This window comes from Rattus norvegicus, chromosome 12, assembly GCF_021556685.1.
Source record: "Rattus norvegicus strain SHRSP/BbbUtx chromosome 12, alternate assembly SHRSP_T2T, whole genome shotgun sequence".
Classification (NCBI taxonomy): domain Eukaryota; kingdom Metazoa; phylum Chordata; class Mammalia; order Rodentia; family Muridae; genus Rattus; species Rattus norvegicus.
In genome coordinates this window covers 44,122,903-44,130,568 of record NC_141545.1, presented here as the reverse complement: position 1 = coordinate 44,130,568, position 7,666 = coordinate 44,122,903, and the positions used below count along the sequence as shown (strand labels likewise).

Here is a 7,666-nt window from a genome sequence, read left to right as displayed (position 1 = left end):
CGCAAATGCACAGAGTGACGCTTACAACAGGACTCTCCAAAAAGAAGTTACATGAGAAAATCAAAAATCTGGCATCGCTTTTCACAGAAACGGCAGAGGACATTCTGAAGGTCCATGTAGAACACAGGAGACCCTGAAGCAGACAGAGAAACCTTGAACAAGAACAAAACTGGGAAGAATTGCAATATCTTGTGTCAAAGCAAATTACAATCCACAACGAGCTGTTAGCAAGCGTGACTACTTAACAGTGACAGAAAGAACTGGTGTTAGCAAGGATATGGAGAGAGAAGGACCACATTCCCAGCCCAGCACCACCTTAGCTGTAATCCAACTTAATCCAAGCCAACACAGACATAAACACAGACATAAACATAGCCCTAAACGTAATCTTAATGCGACCCAACCGAAATAGAAATCTAAACCAAGTTAATCCAATCCAGGTCACTCAACGCTAACCCTAAACTTGTCACTAACCTTAACCAAACCTGACCCTCGTCCAACCCAACATAACACACTCGACCCTAACCAGAACCTTACCACTGTCTGTAACACAGCCAACACGACCCTAACCCAACACAACACAACACAAACCTAACCCAAGTCCCGGCCCTAATCTTACCGTAACCCAACCCAAACCTACCCCTAAACCAACTCATTACAACCCAAATTACTCAACTCTAATCCTAATCTTACTAACCCAACTCAATGCAACCCAAACTCCATCCAATCCTAACCCTAACCCTTACCCAGTCCAGCCTAACTCAGCTCAATCCCAACCCTAACCCAGCCGACCCTTTGAACTGAAAGTCATTACAGAAAATGTCATAGGATCAACCCTAACAACCCTACCCCTAACCTTAATGCTAACTACCACATGATCTACTCCATTTCCTCTGCAACCAAAAGTAATTGAAATCGGACTCTCGGAGACCTTTCCACACTTCCAAACCAGTTGTAGTTATTCAGGAAGGCTAAGATATGGAAGCCACCTACATGTTCAAGGATGGATTGATGGATCGATGATGGATGGATGGTGGATGGATGGATAAAGAAAACATGTTATATGTATATGTATATGTATATATGCATATATATGTATATGTATACATGTATATGTATATGTGTGTATACATATATAGTTATGGTACATGGTGTGAGATCCTAGCATATGTATACATTTTAGATAACTAGGTCAAACCAATTAGCATATAGTTGTTGTGTTAATGAGGATATGTATTATGCAATTTGCTTACTTTCAAATAAGTAAAAGTAATTTAAAACAAAATATTAGGCCAGGTATGGTGGCACATGTGTTTAATCCTAGCACTGAGTATCCAGAAATTTCTGTTCAGTTTGAGACCAGCCTGGTCTACACACTGAGTTCCAGGCCAGAAAGGCTATATAGTGAGACCCTGTATGCCATATATATGGTACAGGTATGAGATGGGATATTATTCCATGAAAAAGAAGAAAATTTCATTGTTTGCAACCTATGGATGTACCTTAAGGACACGCTCAATCTCAGAAAGATAAACACCCCAAGAAGAGGCCAGTGATAGGCAGAGTGAAAAATGTAGTTGCCAAAGGAGAACAAAAGAAGCATAAAGATTTGAAGTATTCCTCAGCAAGACAAATAAACTCTGGAGCTTTAACACACAGCATGGGTCTCACCTCCAGCTGAGGGGCTACAGGCAGTAAATGGCTGCCGAGGGTAGGAGAGCCAGATTTCTCGGGGGTGAGACCACCGGTAGGTTTCCTGTTCTCCAGCAGTTGGTCCCACGCCAGTGAGCATGCACATAATACAAATTGGGCGTGGTGAATTTTTAAGAAGAAAGAGGATGAACTTGGAAGGGTGTCATGGTGGTGGGAAGGAGGGTCCTGGAGTTGAAGTTGGGGGAGTAGGACTTAGAGATTATGAAAATGAAACATGTGCATCTATTGAAGTGCTCAAATCATAAATAATGGGGGGCCTTCCATACCAAAATGTTGCTGACTGGACAGATTTTATGCTACATGTTCTTATAACAATAATCACTGGGTGGTGGAGCCGAGAGCTTTTGAAGATGGGGACATGTTCCTGGACTTGGGGTGATGGCCTCATAGGGAGACACACTTTTCCTGAGCTTACAAAGATGTATGCATGAAGTAAACCCGGGTTCTCAAGCATTCACCTCCATAAAGTGGTTTCGAAAGAGAAACAAAAATTATTTTTATTGCCAAATAGCTAAAGCGTTGAACACACTCATCAAACGGTTAGACTCTCCCGAGGAGTACAAGAGTATTCTCATTAGATACAAGGTTTGGGTTTTTTGTTTTTGTTTTCTTTTCTTTTTGCACAGAGACCTTGCTTCCAAGCCCACTCCAGAACAAACACATCCCACTTTTTCCAGACACGACCAAATTACAGAGAGTCAAAGTGACATAGGAAATGGGGCTAAAGGAACCTAGGTGGAAGACTTTGTTGTCTGTCCCTTGATTGCAGTTTGACAATGCTGGGCACTGGGTAATGTGTGCCTGACAGAGAGGTGAGCCAGGCACGGTCCCTGTGATCCTTGATGTATCCATCTACGTAGATGTATCCAGCTACATAGATGTATCCATTGATGAAGAGAAAAGAGGCCTTTCCTCTGTAGATCAGGGCTGGAAGATCTAGCTGAGGGTGAAGGGCATGCTGAACTCATGTAAATAACGTCTGAGACCACACAAGGTGGTTCTTGCTTTGGGGCGACAGGCAGCGCTGCTCCTTGGTCCTCTTCTGAATGGATCTGAAGCTGCCCCTTGGGTTGGCCTTCTGAAGGCCTCACGGGATGCCTCTTGCAAGAGGAGCATGATAGCTAGAGATAATTGACGAAGATTAAGCTCCGGGCAGGCTGTATAGATCATGGGCCCAGATCTAATTCTTGCCTGGTCCACTCAATTACCCAGGAGTGCCTTACTGGAGAAGTGGGGGTAGTTACTGTAAATAAGTTCAGCCCTGGTCACAATGTCACCAGTAACTGCATTTGCCAGGCCTGGGCCATACATAAGGAAACCATCAGCAGTAGGGATGTTGAGCCCTCAAAGGCAGAGCCAGCCTGACAGCCCAGTATCTACAGGCTAGGCAGTGGGGAAGACGGCATCCTGGAACTCGAAGGATGCTGCATTTCCGTCCTGGCTCTGTCCGAAGTTTATCATGCCATCTTGACCCTTCATGGCGGATCAGTACTGCTCTGTGAAAAATTAAAAATTTCAGGGAACACAAATGGGGTTAAGAGGTGTCCTCGGGGTCTCAAGAGCTGAATTCTCAACAGAACTTCTAATCGTGAGTCGATGCATTGACTGACCCACGGCAGGTCCCAGCTTTGCCATGTATAGGTAATGAGAGCCATGACTCTGTTTACTTTTTGTTACAGATGGATTCAGACAATGTCTTGAGAGCGAGCTGAGGACGTGGTTCGGTAACACTAACCAAAAGGCTATCCATCAGAAAAGCAAACCCTGTACAAACATGCTAAAGGCTTGCTTTAGAAGTTTCAAAGACCTTTTTAATTTTTCCACCAGAGAAAGGCATGGAGTCTCTCAAAAGATGTATCGTTTACCCTCCATAGCAAAACATTTAACTGTATCCAATGGTCAGTATATCCAATTGTTATTTGGGGGTGAGGTAGAAACTGTTAATACTTTCTAGGTTCTTCTGAGACTGGAAGATACACCCCAGGGAAAGCGTTTGGTGTAGTACACCTGTAAATGATAGAACTTCCGTTCACGCCAATTGTTACTTAAATAAGAATGGTGTCCTTATAACCACACTGCACCAAGAGGCTGCCGAGTTGGAACATCCCACCATCACATCTTCCCTTCCTCCACCATATTTTGCAGCCAGCTGTAGCCAAGCCTCTAATAGGCAAGTCAAGACCTCTGACATCCCTCCGAAGAAAGAATATTCAGTAAACCTCACAATCTAATAAAACATCCAAGAGACGCCAGGGGGTTGAAACTCTTCAAACTGAAATGATTTTTTTAAGTTTTTTTTTTTTTTACTTTTTTTATATACCTAACTACAGCCGGGCTATCATGTCAACAGCCCGTTAATTCTTAAGAGTGAACAAAGCTTATCAAGTTTTGACAAGTCGTCTGAGAATACCTGCGAACATAAATTATATGATATGACACATTTTCCCTAGCGTTGGACTTTCTGCCGCGGGATTAGGGGAGAGGCAATTTCTGTGAGATGTTGGAAGGCCTCCTCAATTTTCCTAAGGGCGTCTTCTCTTAATCCTTTCATACACAAATCATTCCTCCTTTGAAGCACCTGCCCTTAGATAGACCTGCCACCGCCCATCTGCCCCCATCTTCCTTCAGAGGTTTTGCCTGGGATTACAGCCTTCTCTGTCAACATTTCCATCCACTTCTGAAACGTTACCTCCTCTGTGAGATCTGCAGTTCCTCGCTACAACCCATCTGCTCCGTATTTGCATGATGCAATTGGATGCCCACGGCATCTGGCAGTCTGGAGGGAAGAGTCCTACTGAGGCATGGGTGTCCTGCCGGGTGGTTCTAACATTTTTGGCAATGGAGATGTTCGTGTGTAATGGGTTCATGGGTAAATGTTGGCATATTGTGAGGATGGTGGCTTTCACATTCGAAGTCAGATAGTGAGTTGTCAGTGAGTGGGGGACCTGTTGCATGGTCTCCGAGTTCAGGCACTTGGAGGTGGAGCTTTTCCAAGGAAGTAATTAGAAATGGATGTGCATGCTCATGTATGGGAGATTGCGCATACGTGTGAGTATGCAAGCATGTGGATGTCAAAGGTTTCCTTCATGCTGCAGCATGAAGTCCCTCACCAGAGGTCAGCACCTTGCCTTGGACTTCCCAGACTCCAGAATCAGGAGGAGCCTTCCATTACAAACTGCCCAGGCTCGAGCAGCAGAAACAAAACTCTGTTTCTGGTTCTTTAATGACTATCATCCACCGTCTCCCACACAGTTCCTCTTCGCTTCAGTGACACAGAGTCTTTGCCCATGGGAGAACAGTCGGTGTTATTGTTTATTGACTCTCCGGGATCTAGGGTCCTCTCGTTTTCTTTTTAACACGTCGTGCGAATTATTTAATTGAGACTCGCTAGAACCATGCTGATGTCAAAATTTAGGAACTATTACTCACAGTCATTCCTAGCCATCAAACAGCACTGAGCACCAAACAGGGCATATGTATGTATAGAAGTCTCCATTACATGAGAATCTATTCGCTACCATGGTAACAATGTTGTCTACAGAAGCAAAAACCCATTTGAATGCCGAAATATTCATAATTAGATGGTCATTTGTAAAATTAATACCCAATCCAACCTCGTGCCCCCCATAACCCACTCTTGTGGATATCTAGAACAAACCGCTTCACCTCTCTTGTCCTCAGCGGCAATCTGAACTGAAGACATCAAATTGTCTCAAGTTGGGAATTCAAATATTGGTGGGATAGGATGTGGAAAATCATTTCAATTAGTAATTTGGAAAGTCACCTTTAAGTCGAACCACACAACTGGACTCTAGCATCTGCTTCCCCTCTTTGATGGAATGATGGAATTTTAGCTGGGCTGCCTATTTCAGACTCTCCTGCAGCTAGGTGGGGAATATGAGATAAAGTTCTGGCCAATGGAACAGTGACAATTTTTTTGTTATTTCTAGTACATATTCTTAGAGGGAAAGGAATTGTCTATCCCACTGCCACTTTCCTCTTTCCACTGATGGAAATACATATTTGGTGGTGAAGTACCTAGAAAAATGACAAAGACAAAAATACCGGAAAGACGATAGAGGGGGAAAATGAAAGTCCAAGCCCAAGAGAACTCCAAGATTCAAAACTACCACCCAGTACAATCCCCCACCATGTAATCAAAGGATGACTCACATGCTCACACTAGAGCTACCTGGAACTGCTCCTCCAGCAACTGTCCCACATCCTACCTCAAAGACAGTCGGTCTCCCCTTACACACTCCACATTTTCACTGGGCAAAAACCCTGCAAGACAAAGATATAGAAGGTGTGGCTAAGACCTGATTTCTGAAGCCCCGTGGCCTCTCTGTCACTCCAGGATCAAGCTAAGGTTTAATAAAGCACTTCTCAAGTGCTCGGTCAACGGTGATTATTATCATTTCAGAGAAATAACAAGGTGGGGGCTGGAAGACACCCCGCCAAATAACTTGGAGTCCTTAAGCTGAGGAGGTAATATTGGAAACTCATCTTACCTGCTGTCAATTTCCTTCCAAAATGTGAATTACTTTCCCTCTTGGGAAATTCCCCAAACCTTAGAAGATAAAACAAAACAAAAACAAAATCAAAAACAAACAGAGGTCATAATTCCTCATTCTTTAGATCCCAGAAGGGTTTGAGAAGAGAGCTGTCTTCTCAAGGTTCCTTATCTTGATTCCTCATCACTGTTATAACATAGCAACAAAATAATTTTGCATTTGGGGGTCACCACAACAGGAGGAACTGTATTAAAGGGTTGCAGCATTAGGAAGTTTGGGAACCACTGGCCTAGAGACTTCTACTTATAAGACAACAATCTGGCTCAGAGCAGGGTGGATGAGGGTGGGAAGAGGGAGAGGGCGGAGAGATGAGAACATTTATTTACATCTAAACAGCCTTGGCAGCACTGAGCGCTCAGAATGTTTGTAAATATCTCTTTGGCCCCTCAGATCTGTCTCTCATGGAAACAATGAATCAACCAAATGTCTTGAGTTTATGCCTCTTGTGGAGACACATCACTGGGTCTGATTACATTGTTGTTTTGTTAGAGAGAGAAAGAGAGAGGGAAGGAGAAGAGACAGCAGTGAGTCACTAAGAGCTGGTCTCCCCGTTTAGAATGATGAGTTTTTATCATGAAGAGCTAAATCTAAGAATGGGAGGTGTGACCCTGGCTTCCTCCTTGAAGCTGGGGTGCCCTCTTCACTTTGCCCTTCTCAATGCCCCCGAATCTCTGGGCCACTCTATCAAGTTGCTAAGTGTGTTGCTAAGAAATGTTAAGGGGTTGAAATAGATGTGACTCCACCCAGCCCACTGGTATCAGCACAGCTCATCAGTGAATCACACACAACGGCAGGTGACACATTAGTCTCAGGATTGATGGTTATAGATCCAGCTCTGGATTCAGTCAGGTGTTCCCCTCCCCACCCCATCACCACCAATCGTGAAGATTGATCATGCAGGGTAGAACATTTCTTCTACAAGACTAAACACACATCTGGGGATTCCTTGGACATTATTTGACTTTCCAGAGAATCCCGTGGCTTGCTGGGGTCTTTCGAGGGAGCCAGAAGGAAAGGCAAGGGAAACCGGGCTTTGCTATTTGCTAGGAAGTGAATCATAACCACTACACTGCTGTGGATATGAGATGTCTTTTCCTCCGACTCTTCTCTCGTTTGCCCACTTCCTCCGTGACAACATTTGAACAAGAATCACAGATTCCCAAACAAACAAGACAACGCTTAATGAAACACTGAATGACGGGTTCGACGCAAACTCATTGCTTTGAATTAAATCCCACGAGATTGGTCTCGTGAGCACCCGTGTGGGAAGTAGGAGGCAATCTTGGGGTGCCACGGTTCCGTGAGGGTTTGTAATCAGTTAATGGTTGATGAGAGAAAGGGGGCGGGAAGGAGAGAGGGGGAGAGATCGTCTTCAGTGG

The 7,666-nt window shown here is 44.2% G+C and overlaps 1 long non-coding RNA gene across 2 annotated transcripts; it reads right to left on the bottom strand.

The window, feature by feature from the left end:
• Positions 1-2,181: 2,181 nt before the first annotated feature.
• Positions 2,182-6,546, bottom strand: LOC120095984 (uncharacterized). 2 transcript variants are annotated; one of them, XR_015634357.1, is made up of 3 exons: positions 6,225-6,546; positions 5,943-5,997; positions 2,182-3,720 (listed from the first exon to the last, which is right to left on the bottom strand). It is a non-coding gene; the product is annotated as an uncharacterized LOC120095984 (long non-coding RNA). The 2 variants fall into 2 exon arrangements; XR_015634358.1 differs by having other exon boundaries at positions 2,183-3,209; positions 6,225-6,534.
• Positions 6,547-7,666: the final 1,120 nt, after the last annotated feature.